Source organism: Dermacentor variabilis, chromosome 2 (assembly GCF_050947875.1).
Source record: "Dermacentor variabilis isolate Ectoservices chromosome 2, ASM5094787v1, whole genome shotgun sequence".
NCBI classification, from domain to species: Eukaryota; Metazoa; Arthropoda; class Arachnida; order Ixodida; family Ixodidae; genus Dermacentor; species Dermacentor variabilis.
This window is the reverse complement of record NC_134569.1, coordinates 253477083-253489737: the sequence shown is the minus strand read 5'-3', so window position 1 is coordinate 253489737 and position 12655 is coordinate 253477083. Positions and strand designations below refer to the sequence as shown.

At 49.0% G+C, this 12655-nt stretch overlaps 1 protein-coding gene across 4 annotated transcripts in view; it reads left to right on the top strand.

The window, feature by feature from the left end:
* LOC142573238 (dual oxidase maturation factor 1-like) overlaps positions 1-12655 on the top strand; it is a 245561-nt gene that overhangs the window by 98888 nt on the left and 134018 nt on the right. For 2 of the 4 annotated variants that reach the window (XM_075682843.1, XM_075682838.1), the window contains exon 2: positions 6935-7016. The exons of 1 other annotated variant lie outside the window; for it this stretch is intronic. The gene's annotated coding sequence lies outside the window, so the exon portion shown is untranslated. Of the gene's footprint in view, positions 1-6933; positions 7017-12655 lie in introns of those variants that run through there. One more of the 4 variants, XM_075682839.1, reaches the window with a different exon arrangement.

The window sequence follows — 12655 nt, the reverse complement described above, 5'->3', positions numbered from 1 at the left end:
AGACATTTCGTGGGCCTTTAGTTTCGAGGGCTAACGACGTCTAAACGGCCGAGTTTCTCTAGGCGCCCTCATTTATGAAGATATCCTAGACCCCGCTGACACTTCGTTCCTGGTGCCACGACGCCAGTTATAGTCAGATCACAGACTACTTTGCAGAGAGCGCCCTAGGAGGCCTTCTTCCACCTGGATGCGGATACAGTTTCCACCACTCTACAACCTGACACAGCTCTTCCTTTAGTCATACTTTTACAGTGACTGCTTCCATAGCCATCATTTAAAGATCTCGAAACGGCAGAATAATGTGTGGGATTTCGCGCCGGACAAGAAGCATGGCAGTTACATTGGGAAAAGAGAGCGGTAGAATTTGGGTGACAAAGGCCATGTCGCAACTTGGCTGCATGGAAGGAGGCGTTCAGCGCCATTTGTTTGAGAGTCACTACTGCATCCAACAATTCCGTCGAGGAGCAGTCAGATATTCGGGCAGTGTTCGAGGGATGCGCAGCACTTGATCGCAGTCTTCTGACTGAGGATGTCGTATGCCACTCGTGTATGCTTAAGCTTGGACGCAGATGATTATTCATACGCCACGTTGTGGGGACGGTGAAAAAGAAACTACCAGAACTGTGTATCACGAGAATAACTCTTAATTTGGCTTATTTGTGCCCCTGAAATCAACCCTCGCCTTCGTCAGGAAAAACATATGCCATAGTGTTCGTCTTTTTTTCTTTTTTTTTACAGCGAAGCTATATGCCTCTACCATCCAAGTCATACGAAGCCAACAAACACTGACACCATGCACAACATAGGGGAAATATCTTGTGCTTAAGAAATGAAATAAAGAGACGATAAATTAATGGAAATGAAAGTGTATGAAAAAACAACTTGCCGCAGGTTGAGAACAATCCCACAACCTCCGCATTTCGCATGCGATGCTCTACCAATGGAGCTACCGCGGCGTCGTTCCTCCCCCCCCCCCCACACACACTTTCTTTGGTATATATGCTTGCTTATAGAAACCTGGGAGTGTTAGCCAGCGTCACTACTCACAGACCTTGGGGGCGGATGTGGAACATCCTTTCTGCCACAGGCGTCACGAGAACGTCATCTTTTTGGGTGAAGGCAACGATATGACTAATAAAAAATTGCCCCACCCTTGTTAACCTCCATTCGTCTCGTTTATTACATAACGAGGGTCCTTAATCCGGCAACACTGATGTTTTCAGGTGTCATGTATGGGTTTATTAACCTGTTGCCTTCACCCAAGAAGATCACGTTCTCGTGAGGCCTGCGGCAAGGAAAGGTGCCCACTTCTACAGTCAACTGTTGCCCCAAGCTCCCGCAATATATCGATTCCCAAAATAACGTCGTGTGTGGATAGTGTAATAACCACGAATTCGGTGGGAAACACTTTACCACACAAAGACACGTCCTCAGTACAGGCTCACTTAGCACACAACGCATCACCGCTGACACCGTCGAATGTCGCACCATGGCTCAATGAAACATCACTTTCAGTCCAAGAACCTTCTTAAAATTGACACTCATCACAGATATTGTGGCGCCTGCATCCATAAGTGCCATGGCAGGTACGTCACTAGAAAGTACATGAACTTTGTTCTTGGGCATAAACACTGATGGGGTATATCTGGCGATAGTGCGTGGTATCTTGCGGCTTCACCCCCATCGGCGGCATCAACAAGTTTTGCGGCGGCGGCGACTGTGTGCGTCCCCGCGGCGATGGGGATCGTGGAGCACGGGGAGCTCGTCGCGGCGTTAAGCTTCGATCATAGCCTGGTGAGGGGTTCCGGGAGGTGTGCGTGGCGGTAATGGCGTAGGGAACAGGCGGTCGGAAGACTGGTAAGACATGTGCAAGGGCTCTCGCTGGTGTGAATGGCGGTAGTTGCAAAAGCGCGAGATGTGACTGGGGACGCCGCAGCTGTAGCACACCGGAAGGGGCCGAGACACCTGCGGCAGCTCGGAGTAAACAGGCCTCTCAGAAGGAATGGCGTTATCGCTCTTCATGGGGACGGCAGCCAGCCGACGTTTGTCGAGAGAAACGCGGCGAGTGAAAGCGGCATTCGTGATTGGAGGGTGGTCTATATAAGTTCCCAGTTCCCAGATCGCAGTGTTCCTTGGCATTCATCGACGACATGTGGTGCAATAACTGCTGCAATGTACAATGTGCTGCAATAACGCCGGAGCAGCCGGCGTTCGCGTGCGTTCTCTTTCTATTTCATTGCCGTCCTGAAAGCCACCGGGGAAGTGAGAGATTTGCTGACATCGAAGCACTTCTTCTATTACAATCTCCCGTATGCTCGACGGGAGTTCAGTAGGCGGCATTGTATCGACACTGGCCACTGTTAGGACGTTCGACAGACGACCAAGTTTTGCAACTATCCAACGTATCTTCAGCGTTTCAAATGAGCGACATTGCTGCATTACTTCGGACATGGAGTTCAGGTTCTCTTTGCAAATCAGGAAATTGTACACATCTTCGGCTATCACTTTAAGAACGTGTCCAACCTTGTCCTCGCAAGCATCCTGGGATTCACTACCTTGCACAAGTTCAAAATTTCTTCTATATGTGTGGTACATGTCTCCCTTGGAAGCTGTGCCCTATGAGCCAATATCTGTTCCGCTTACCTTTTCTTCTTCTTAGAAACGCCGAAGCACTTCAGCAATTCCTCAACAAAACGGTTCCAATTTCGGAACATGTCCTCGTGGTTTTCATACCACATGAGAGCGGTGTTAGTGGGCGAAAACATAACATGACTGAGCTGCGCTGCCGAGTCCCAGCCACTGCTTCTGCTCACCCGCTTGTAGTTCTTGAGCCACTCATCGACGTATTCTCTTTAGGTCCAGCCGAAGTGCGGCGGCGCTCGATAGTATGGCAATTAACCTGTAGGAGTTGCCCCTACCGCATCAGTGGGCTTGACTTGGGACATCATTTCGATCGGCGATGGCGGAAGCCCGGCAAGGTGGTGGCTGCGGCCAAGTACAGCAGGAGAGCTTCCGTCGTTTGGTTCGTCTTCGTCTAACCCTGCATCTCCACCAATCTGTTACGGTCTCCACAGAGGGTTAAAGGACCGCTTTAACGATCGCCAAGGCATAAATAACCGTCGAAATCGTAGGAGCAACACAGTCCCCCTCTTTCTCCACTTTTTCTTGTATTTTTCTTGTAGAGACCATTTGTAACAATATTGCTATAGGCGTGTGATATTTTATTGTTTGAACGAGGCGCGTGTGCGCCATCACTCGAGAAAAGAGGAGGAAGAACGAACTGGGCTCGCGCAGGGAACCTAACTGGTCAGCGCTGCAACCGCTGTTGTAAATATAAGCTGTAAATAGTTGCTCGTCTTACTGACTTGTCCTTCGCGTACCAATATATGTACAGATTGTGTTGCAATTCAGCCCAACGACATGCCTTGCGATGTTTAACTGTAAAAGACCATAGTAAAGCCCTCTACGAAAACAGAGTTATTTACAAACTGTTTCGGCACGTTTTGCTGTGGACAAAATACAAAGGCGCGAATAGACTTATATTTAGGCGCAAGTTGAATATCACAGGCCTTTGTAAAATGTTGAATTCTAAACTGCACCGTTTGACGAAATGTTGATTTAACACGTAAAACTTTAGAAATAAACGATTACAATGCTGTGTGATAAGTAAAAGCGCGTGACATGCACAAGTACACAACACAATGTTGCGGTGGCTACTGCGATTGTGTTAACATTCGCCTTAGTTCTTCCACACCACTCATGCCACTGTCACTCTCATCACTCTCGCTGCTCGAATGCGATCCGAGTGAAATTAGAAGCTGTTCGAGGCTTGCGCCTATGAGACCGTCACGCTGCCAGAATTCCTCTTCGATTTTCTGAACATGAGCCACTTGTCTGTCGTCACAAGAACGATGCTTTCATGCAGCAATTTTTCGAAGCTGCCAAGGGTCAATGCGGTATCGTTAGCAGCGACGTAACCTTTCAGCTGGCTCCGTATAAGTTCGAGAAGATTGAACTAGCAATGATATGGAGGAAGCCTCACGACGTCGTGACCGTCTGCCTCGATCAGTGACAACATCCACGCAATAGGCGGAAAACATCTTTTTGTGTTCGTTCACTAGCTCGATTAACTACGCCTTTAATTTGTCCTGGAAAAATGCGATGTTCTCCTCCATGATCCAAGACTGAAGGTCACTCTTTTGTGTTAATGACACTGAAACTTTATCGAGTCAAAAACTATCGTAAGGGGCATTGTCCATTACTATGACACAGGTTGGTTTGATGTTAGGCAAAATTGGCTCAGAGAAGCACTTCTCGAAGCGCGGTCTATCCATTTCCTTGTGGTTGCCTCAAAACATGGCTCGTGGTATTCACCAGCTCCTTTGGCTGCTCGGAAAACAAGGCACGCAGCATTTAAGAAGGCTTCCTCGCTACTGGCGTGCAACAGAATCAGCCGGCCACCTTTGCCGTTGTTCTGCGCGAAGCCCAGTAGTCAAACATTGCCGAAAAGCATCTGGCCTGTTTTATTTTCCCGGCGCCAAATATAAGTGCACTGGCGGTTTTGTATTTCGTCAGGCGCATTTGTCCGACGATGGTCGGACATGTAGTCGGATCATCTCAATGTCTAATAATAGGGGAGATGTGACGGAGCCCTGCGGGCTGCCCCTATGGCTCAGTTCAATTTGATCTGATTCACTCTCTCCGGCCTTGAGCAGGGAATGTCCCTCTTCGGGGAAGGACCTGACGAAGGAGGGGAAGCGCACGAGGGCTAGCTTCCCGAACCGCGCTTTCTGCTATTCATGGCAGCCGCGACGCTATAGCAGACATCTTCCTCGCGGAAGTGCTTGCCGCACAACTGAGTTGTAGCTGATGACTCCTTGCTAGTCTGAGCTTCGCGATCCAAGCTTCACGCTGCTTCTTGTCCCACGGGTCCGTGTGAAGGCTAACACCGTGCTCCACTCCGAACGTCCGGTTTGCGACTCTCAGCCTGGCATGTTGGACGCCTTCAAAGGTTACCTGTTATAGCGAGTGCAAGTGTTGTCGAGCAGACACCCGAAGCGGGAAACCTCCCCACTTAATCATAACTGCAACCCCCTGTGGTTTACACACTGTGAGTTGTATTTTGTCGTCCCACAACAAAAATCGTCTTCTCTCTTGCCTGCATTTCTTTTTTTTTTTTAGCGCTGCAGCGATACCCGTACTTCCCTAGTCACAAACGGCTTGCACCTTATCAGTTTGACACATCATTCTCTACAGGAAAGTAGCGAGCGCCGAGTTTTCAACAGAGAAAACGCAAGCAAGGCAGATGACGATTATTGTTGTGGGACAAGATGAGCCCCAAAGAGTGTAATCTTTTTTTTAAAGGGACACTAAAGGTTAATATTAAGTCAACGTGGACTGTTGAAATAGCATCCCAGAAACCTCGAAACGCTTGTTTCGTGCGAAGAAGAGACTTATTTTAAGAGAAAATGCGTTCTGAGGCGTCCGCGTACCTCTATAACAGTTCTAATCACCCGCCCTCCGATCGAGGAGTATTGACGTCATGGTCTCGCAGTGACGTTGCGCCGTCGGTGAGTAAAACGGCTCCCGCAGACGGCGCTACGGATTTTCTGCACAAAACGCAAACGCGCGGCCAGAAACGGAGCCAAGACAGAGCCGACAGCAGCGCGAAAGCGGAACTATGGTGGCTAGCGGAAGGGAAAGCGCACGAGGATAAGCTGGTTCTTTATTTTATGACGCCAACTTCAACGCTCGTTGCAATGGATGACCCTGACAACGACACACTATCTCGCGATGCTGGGCTCGAGTTCAGCGATTTAAGCACTGATGAACGTGACCTGCTGTTGAGGGCTTGCGCGTCCGGCGTCGTTGCGTACTACTACGACGAAGGCCTGCTTTGAAAGGCACTTCACGCGACTTCAGTAAGTCGGCGTTGAACTGGTAATCCTCTGGACGAAAGTGCAGCGAGCACACTACGTGATTTTTCGGCTCCTTGGCAGCGCGCTGTGGCAGAGGTACGGCACTTAACCACTTCGAACGGAGAGGTTCACTCGTTGGCACACAGTGATAAGTAACGTTGGATTCGCCTCTGCAACTTCCCTTGGCCAAGTTCCGCCGACCGTTCGCGCATCCCACGACATCACATGGACGTGGCATTCTCGCTGCTTGTTCCAAATACAAGTTTCGCGAGCCAACAGGACCACCGCAGCACGGCCCGATAACGAAACAACTGAAACTCCAAAGCGCGCGCGGCGCAAAGTCGAGTGCGCAGAGTCGAGCGAAAACGAAACCTTTCAATCACCCATACTACACAAGGGTAACGTCGAAATGTTATTTTTTTCTTAGAATCGAATAGAAGTAGACAAGGAGCATTTTCTTCCGTCTTGTAATCTAAAGAAATTATCTTTTTTAATACGAATAGTTGAGTACTAGTGACGTAAATTATGATGAGGAGTGCTTTCCTCATCGGGCTAGTACCGGAATGTCGCTGGGGGGTCTCAAATCGTGTCGTGCACTTACCTCAATTTATCGGTTACTAAAGCTCTGTTCGCGATTATATTGTTGCCTTAAACGTTCTAGACCATTGCTTCATCACTTCAACTTGACTTTCTGGTAACCTTTAGTGTCCCTTTAAGAGTATGTTCGCGGCGTCCATACGTTTGCGTTTAAACCGTGTTGACCGAGCTAAACGTCACTGTAACATTTTTGCTAGATTATTGAGAAACTTGAAGAACGACTACCTTTATAAGGAAACGAGGTAAAATTGCATCGCCCAAGAGATCACTAACCTAGGTACGCCCATATTTGTTATGTATGTGAGCCACTTATTGGTGTCAACACGCATATTTATATTCCTTCTAGGTACAGTATTACTAAATCAGATCTTTGAGTTTCCGCGACACCTTCTCATGTATTCGTTGTGAACATCTTACAGATAAACCATTCTGGATTCCCGTGGTGGCAGACTTTCCAACACCAGTGACGGCTACGTTGGAAGTCCAATTGGGTGATTTGAGGTGAGGAAAATCTTTCATGCAGTCTGATACGCCTGTGACACGAGCAAACTTAGCGTCATTTTGAGCAAGTGCACATACCTCGAGTGTCATTTCCCAGGTGTCACAGGGCAACGCTTACAATAAGAACACTCCCTGCAGAACGCAATGGCCAGCGAATGTGTTCGGTGCAATTACTTCGCTCCATCCGAGAGTCTAGGTAGCGATACTTAAAAGACACCTAAACTAATATTGGAATTAGAATCGGCAGTAATGTTAAAGCACCATTTTCGCGATTGAGAATGGCATAAGCTAATAAAATGTGGCATGCCCGCGCAGTTTTTTGTGCCTGCGTTTGTCCAACGCGTGTGCTTTCTCGTGTTTTGTTTGTTTCTGCTGTGCCCAAGATTGGATAGACTCTGCCGCTTTTCAATGCACCTGCGCTTTTCCAAGTGAGATGGACGGAAGTAGGGCACCATTGATGAAACAGTCGGACGAGGAGATGAAGTGCCGCTACTCACCGTCCATGGCGGTTCGTCGTCATTGTACAAAGGCTGTGGAGCCACGCTACAAATCGCGTTCATGGCGCGCGCGCAAACGTCGAACGCTGCGCTTGCTCAGCTGCCGAGAAACCTCGGCAACATGTTGCACTCCTATAACACGTGAAGGCGAAAGCCTGCTGCACATTTGGTAACGCATTAAGGTACACGATCGGAGGGGCCAGATTTCTTGCGAGACATAACGAGCCGCAGCGTGAAGTAAACGTGTGGCAAGCCGTTGTCTGCGAGCTTCGGCCTCTGTGTTGCCGTCTCGCATCGCCGCGTTGCTGCTTCGGCAGTTTCGCTTCTTCGTGGTCGACACTTCGCTGTGGCTTTGCGCGTTTGTATAACGGGGCCAGAGACTCGCGCCAACGACATTTCTCTTCGACTCTGCGTTGCATCCTCTCAGCAGGGAAAAGCAGCACTCACGGTCGAAGGGCCTGCACCCGCCGCTTCACACGACGCACCTAGTTTCTTGCTTGGCGAACATCTTCGGCCGTAGCGTCCTTCCTAGGAAGGTACGCACTGCTTTATTGATGGTTCGCATGCTTGTTTTGAGCTTTTTCTGTATTGAAACGTATGGCGTTCTTTGTGTTGTGTAGGTGATTTTAATGAATGTATGCTATCATCGCTTCACTTTGTTGAGCCCTTGAAGCCTCTGCCTTCAAGCTGTATCAACCATTCTATTTTTTTGCTTGCTAAAGGGAGAAGGTGGAAAAGAATAAAGCAAAGGCAGGTATGTCAACCAGACGCACTTCCAGTTTGCCACCCTACACGGGGGAAGGCGTTTAAGGGATGGAATCGAGGACAGGGAGGGAAGAAGGTACTATCAGTGTGAACACGCGCGGTTGTCCATTACTTCATGCCTACAATCGGTCACTGAGTCCAGCCGATTTCATAAATCGTAGCAATGCCCGCGTTTCTCTCTAAGCTCGCAACGCGTGAGGCCATGGTTAGGGAATCTTAGTCTCTGAAAATGGTCTGTTGTCTAATCGGTTTAACACACTCCGAAGAACGTCGCATTGGATGTCGTAGAGATCCCAAAACACAATACGTGCTCGGTCGTCTCTTCACAGTTGTACGAGTCACAGGTCGGTGCGTCGGACATTCCAAAAAGGAATGAGTAGGCTTTCGTAAAAGCCGCCCCTAACCAGAGACGGTACAGTAAAGTTGCATCACAGCGGGAGAAGTTCGATGGAATTTGAAGCTTCAGTGTAGGATCCAGATAGTGGAGACGGCAGTTGGAGAAAATCGAGGTGTTCCACGAAGTATGCGCCATTGCTTGCGGGCCATGACCCATTGCATCTTTACTTGCTTACAGGGATACGAGTCATTGCTGAGGATATTTTAGAGCGCAGCTCTTTGGCGTCCGTTCCTGGGTTTCGCGTCGGCGTCGTCGTCGGCCTCGTAACCAGCTCCGCCCCCCTTTCATCCCCCCAGCGCTAGCAGCGACCGACTGATACCGCTGGATGCCGCTGACGCCGCTAGAGAGTCAAGATAACGTGACTGCATAGAACACCGTCGCCGCCATGCAGAAAGAGGAGGAAAGGGTCCCCCCCCCTGTTCTTGTGTGGGGGATAGGGTGCTCTTCAGTTGCCGACGCGCCGGTTATTCGTTGTCCCTGAAACCAACTCCGCAGCTGGGGTTGACTCACTATCGGCGTCAGCGGCATCAGTCAGTCGCTGCTATCTCTTCCCTCCTCCCTTTATCGTGTTCTCCGCTTGCTGCGCGCGCTTCTGCCCCCATCGTTTGCCGCTGGGTGTACACGCCGCCCCCCTCCCCCCTCTTCCTGCGAGTCTCCGGTTGTCAAAGCGCCGGCTCGAACTTAATTCCTTTCTTCCCTCCTCCTCCAATGCAACCCCTGTGTGCGGTGGCAATCAGAGAGCCAGATCGGTGGCGGCGGATCTGTATATGTGCACCGCCCGAGCCGAAATTGCCGCTGCCGTTCGCCCTGTGCGGTGGCAATCAGAGAGCCAGATCGGTGGCGGCTTGACATAAAGACAAACAGCAATTTCCTAACACTTATGCGGGAGAACATCCCGTTCCTCTCGCTCGTAACGCGTCCCACGGCTGTGACAACCTCGCGAGGCACTTGTATAGATCTCGTCTTTGAGAATCAAGCATTGGTGTACCAAGTCGAACATATATCAGTCTATTTCTCCGACCACAAAGCTTCCTTCATGACTGTCAAGAACTGTTAGTGGAGTCTTTGTTAAAGGAATACGTGTGAAAAATAAAAAAAAATTCTGTGATAGCGCATACATGTGTTGCTCGATTTCTTTGCCTCAATCTATCGAAAAGGTGAAACAGCTTATTTGCTGCGCTCAAATTTCGCATTAGGAAGTAACGTAATCGTCGGCAATTTTTTTTTTGTGCCACTCCACTAGAGGCCTGTTTTTTTAGGTATAAACCATTGCAACGAGCCACCTTAGGCTTTCGTCTTCATAAATCGAGCGTAGCGTGATGGTTCTCGCTTCTTTGACGTTAACCAAGCTGACGGCGCGTGCCTGCATGGTGTCTTTGGGAGAGGCGCTCTTGAACGCGCAAAACTAGAGCAATTTCCTCTGTTGTCTGAGCACCAGCAAAGCGAGCGTAGCCTTGCAGTGGCACGTAAGCGACAAATGCCATAACATACTCCAAGTGCTCGCTATTTTTTCTTGTGGCAGCTGCAATGGAGTGCGCCAGTTTCCTCTTCTCGCCTTGGATGCAATGTTCTCGTCTTGGCTCACGTTAATCGATCATGTTATTCTGGTTGCAATTAATTGCTTCATTTCCGCTAAACTTTTTTCTAAATGCTGTTCTAAATGCATAAGCAATTCCATGCCTACCCAACGAGAAATTTGTCCGTCACGTAAGGCAATGAATGACTCATACCCCCGTATGCATGCAAAACATGCAATAGCTCATACCCAGGTAACGCAGAGGATACAAGCGCTCAGCAAAGTGAAGCGAACAGTGCATACATTGATTGAAATCACCCATACAACAGACAGAACGGTATGCGTTTCAATAAAGAACAAGCTCAAAACAAGTCATGTCACCATAAGGTCCGAGCTAGTTTCTCCTCCCAGGTGAAACGTCTCCGTAATGCAGGTTTTCCGCAAGTCCTACTCGAAGCCAAAGCTTAGTTGTGGTTGAAGCCCATGTACCACCATACCACCGACACTAGGGTTGAGTCAGAAAAAAAGAGAGAAGCAAAGTTTGAGGCAATTCCATATCTCCATAAGGTTGCGCATAGGATGAAGAGGGTGGCCGGAAAATTCGATGTTGATGTGATTTCTTTTTTTCTGCGCCCTGCAAGTTGTCGCGTTTCTCTGGTTTTTCTAGCGTAGATAAACGCAAGAATCATAGATGTGGCATAAAACACAGACGCACGTGTGTACCATGTAAAACAGAGGTGGTGTACGAGTTTCCGCTGACCTTTGGAATGTTCTATTTGGGCAAACCTGAATACGAGGTCTGTTAGATGAGTATTCGACCGTATCTTTTTTAGAACACCTGATGGATATGAAACAAGTGCGCTTGCATCAGCCCGCCTTCGTGCGCATGCGCGAATTTATTCCCGCCTGCCGGTGGCGTCAGTCGCTGGGACGCAGCGTTTGAGTGAGGTGGTGCGAAGTGCTCTCGTCGGTTTTTTATTGCAAGGAAAATGGCGGAAGCGACTGGACCAGCGCTACTGCACCAAATTTTGCCAGCATCTGGGCGACCGCCAAGTGGAAACTATTTGGAATATTCAGACGGCTTTCGGTGACGACTTTATGAGCAGCGCACAGATTAATAAGGAGTGGCGCAATCGGTTTAAAGACGGCCGCACATCGCTGGAGAGCGATCCACGTTCCGGTCGGCCATCAACATGCCGAAATCACCAGGCCATTGCCGAATAGAACGCTGTGGTGATGCGGGACCGTCGTGTGACTATCCGAGAAAGTGTGGAAGAGGTGGGCATCAGCACTTTTTCAGCGCATTCCATCATGACAGAAAATTTGGCCATGAAGAGAGTTGCAGAAAAATTAGTGCTGAAGCTGCTCACGGTGGAGCAAAAGCAACTTCGTGTTGTAGTCTCACAGGGCATGCTAGATTCCACAAACAGTGAGCCCGACTTCATGAACAACATAATAACTGGTGACAAGTCTTCGGTGTATGGGTACGACCCGGAAACCAAATCCCAGTCGTTAAAGTGGAAGCATTCCACGTCACCAAGACCAAAGACCGCAGAGTGCGCAGCAACGTCAAAGTGATGCTCAGTGCTTTCTTTGACTCCCGCGCTGTGGTACACCACGAGTACGCAGCACAGGGTCAAATAATCACCAAAGAGTTCTACAGGGATGTCCTCCGTCGCCTACGTGATGCTGTGCGGCGCAAAAGACCGGAGTTGTGGTCAACAAGAAATTGGCGCATCCATCACGACAATGCTCCTGCACATTTCTACACTTGATTCAGACCTTCTTTGGCGAAAAACCAGACTCCTGTAGTTCAACAGGCTCCTTACTCTGCTACTGCTACTACTAGCTGTTTCCTAAAATGAAGAGGCTTTGAAAGGAGCGCGATTTCAGACAAGATAGGACATTCTGGCTGCAACGACAGCTGAGCTAAACTTCATTCCGAAGGAGGCCTTCTCAGAATGCTTCCAACAATGGCAGCACCGCTAGGAGAAGTGTGCGGAGTCCCAAGGAGATTACTTTGAGGGTTATTAGGTTTCCAATGCTCCAGTTATGCCAGTATCTTTTCTTCGGCCAAAGGTCGGATACTTTTCGAACAGACCTCGTATGTATTAACAATCGTTTAATGGAGCGCTCTCAGTCATTAGAAGATGGCAACTGAAAGCATCCTCCAGTTCATTGTAGGTCTTGGGTGAAGAACTGCAAGCCGAGTTTTGCAAAACGAAGGTGTTAGGATGAGCAAAGAACCAAAGGGCACATTAAATCTTGGAAGCTTCCTTGATAGCAAGACGTGGCTCAGATAGGTGCGTCAGCGAACCGTCAGTGTATCTTTTCAAGGAATAGCTTGATTTTGTGGTGCAGATAAGGGCTTGGCAAGGGAGTGTTGCATGGTTACGCGGTTATGAGCTGGCTTGGGTATGCGCATGCTTCGAAGAGGTAGCATAGTGTGATTTCAATAAACCAG